This window comes from Myotis davidii, unplaced genomic scaffold (assembly GCF_000327345.1).
Source record: "Myotis davidii unplaced genomic scaffold, ASM32734v1 scaffold329, whole genome shotgun sequence".
Taxonomy (NCBI): Eukaryota; Metazoa; Chordata; class Mammalia; order Chiroptera; family Vespertilionidae; genus Myotis; species Myotis davidii.
In genome coordinates, this window is record NW_006300374.1 from 1916108 (window position 1) to 1919169 (window position 3062).

A 3062-nucleotide genomic window follows, 5' to 3' on the forward strand; every position below is an offset into this window, starting at 1 on the left:
CAGATTGACAAATGGGAAGGGGACCATGTGATAGCAACTTGAAAAATCTCAATGGGTATTTTCACCTCACATCATCATCCCAACATAAATTCTACATGATTACAATGTTAAATTTAACAAGAGTCTGTTGAGCACATGAGCTATTCCAGGGACTGTTCTGTTTTCTGGGGGTACAGCAATGAACGAAGCAGGTAAGAACCCTTACCCTGAAGCAGTGTGCATTTCAGTAGATAAAATAATCCATTGTTTTAAAAGCTCGAAATAGATAGAGGTGGATCTTGGTTAAACGTTTAGAGGAGTTGAAATGTCTAAGTTTAGACTCGGTAGAAGAAATCCCAGAGGAAAAACAAAAGTTTTTCAGTGTAGCGTTCCCCAAATGTTAAAGCTCTTGCTGTTATACGCATGAGTTATTCTCAGTGTTATTCCATGTAGTCTTAAGGGGTGTCTGAATTTTAGGGTAGGTTCTCCAAAGCATAATTACTGGACAAGGAGTGTGAACATTTATAGGGTTCTCTCCATATATAACCATATTACATTCCTCCCCGAGGTATTTCTATATTAAGTCAAACCACCTAGAAAGAGATTTAAATTCACCCACTTGTTCACTCAAGGAGCCCAGCTCCTCACCACTCTCAGGCCTGGGCCCTCTCTTCCCCGAGGACATGAGATTCCCAGGGGCTTTTGACACCCTCTCTATGGTAGTGAGTCCCAGCGTTACATTGTACCTAGACTTCTGAGCTCCGGTCCTAAAGCCAACAGCCTGCTTGACATCTGTCTTTGGATAGCTCACAGGCATCTCCAACTTAACACGCACAAAAACCTTGGTCAACTCTCCGAAATACACGCCTCCCCCATAACCCTTTACATCCATACATAGTGCACATCAGAAACTCAAGAGTCATCCTTGAATCGTTTCATTTCACATGTAATCCACCCCCAAATTGATTGATTCTGCCTCCTAAATATAGCGATTCTTCTAAAGTTGCTATGTTCTCTAAAGCTGCTACAAACACCGAATTAGCGAATACGGAACCACTGCTCCGAGGTTCACTTCCTACAAGCCTTTGGTCATAGTTTCATCAGCTGATCCACACACAGCCTTATTTTATGTGTGTTTCTGGTTAAAGACCCCTCATTTAATCCACAGTTGATTCATGAACATTGAACTCGAAGCCTATTCCACCGCAGCTCAGGCCTGAGTTAAGTTGACTAGGACACGTATTTTTCCGTGAGGCACGTCACCGCTTATTTGTGCTTAGAAACACTAGGCAGCCCTTTAGCACTCTGCTTGGGGGTCATTTTTCAATCCTGAACAACAGTGTGATGACCATGGTACTAACTAGGCTGTGGAAAGTACTCTTGCCCCAGGTATAGAAGAGCTCACAGGAGAGCAGAGCCTTGTGTGACCTCAGCTGGGAGCATGTGCATCAGGCAGCCCATGTCTCGCCAGTTTGCACATGTCCACGAAGGGCTGAAGGCACCTTCTTTAGTATGGATTCTGAGCTTACAAACAAATTTCAGAATCTGTGAACAATGAATGTCAACTGTATGTCGTGAACCTGTCCACTTCTCAACTGCCATCTGCTGGTCCAGTGGTCAGCAAACTCGTTACGTAAAGGGACAGATAGCAGGGATTGTAGGCTTTGTGGGCCAGATGGACTCTAGCAATCACGTGGCTCTGCAGCTGTGAAAGCATACATGCATAAAAGTAGATAATGCATGAATGAGTTGGCAGGACTGTGGAGTAAAACTTTACAAAAACAGGCTTTGGGCTGGGTTGGCCCTCGGGCTGTAGTTTGGACCTGCCATAGCCCAGCCTAACCCACCGTAAGGTCTCATCTGACTGCCCTGACCTATCCCCCACGTCCATTCTTGAGCCTTTAGCCTCTTTCCATGGTGATATTAAGTGTATTAGATCTGATAACTCCTACTATAGATGCCCAACTGTTTCCCCCACGCTGAATAAAATCCCACATTCTGAACAGCATGGCTACAACACGGCCCCTGCATGCTCTCCAATGTCCTGGTAGCCGGCCTTCCCCTCTGCGCCCCATCCTGGCCTCCTCCAGGCCTGTGCTGTCTCCAGCCTGGCTCGCTGCTACTCACTCTGCCGTCATAACCGAAATGTCACTTCCTCCAACGTAAGTTAGACACCCCTCTTCTGATTTCAGGACACCCTCCTTTCCCTTCATAACACGTAGAGTTTTGAGATACCATTTATTAGGGCTCATTTGCTTTTCCCCTGCCTCCCCCACTAGACCACAAACTCTAAAGATAGGACCGTGTCTGTGTTCCCGTGTGGAGTTCAGAAAAACTGCAGACACTTCCCAAAACTTGTTAAGTGGGATGCTTGTACAATGTAGTTTTGCTTCTACGGGTTTATGTCTGAAGCTACAATAGAGAAACCTGAAAGAGTCGCCGTTTAGAGCATATAGTACATCTTCTAAAGCTGAGAGTGATAACTAAAGGGAAAAGCCATCCTGGTGAGTTTATAAATGGGTGTGAATGTGCGTCTTTATTGTCAAAGGGCGATTCTGCCAACAGCTCTATCTAGTTCCTTGTTTTCTCCCTGGGATTTGAATGTTGCCTTAAAGCACAGGTGAGGAACCTTTTTCTGCCAAAGCCCATGCAAAATTACCAGCTTAAAAATTAGCCTGCTGTATTTGGTCAAACATTTAATTAACTCCCCCCTGATGCCTTCACAAGCCTGATACAGCCCATGGGCCGTACGCTCCCCACCCTGATAAAGCCTGTTGTCCTCCCTTGTCTCCTACAGGTTCTTCGAACATGGCTGGTAAGGTTTTCACACAGGGAACTGGGGCACTGTGTGCCTCAGGAGGAATTTTGGCCCCGCTATATATTATTTCGGAGAGGGAGAGGGAGAGACACATCAATGATGAGAGAGAATCCATCCCTGGTGTGGGGCTCTCTTTTCTTCTCTTAAAAATTACCCTGTTGCAGCCTTAGCTGGTTTGGCTCAGTGGATAGAGCGTCAGCCTGTGGACCGAAGGATCCTGGGTTCCATTATGGCCAAGGGCACATGCCCAGATTGGGGGCTCGAT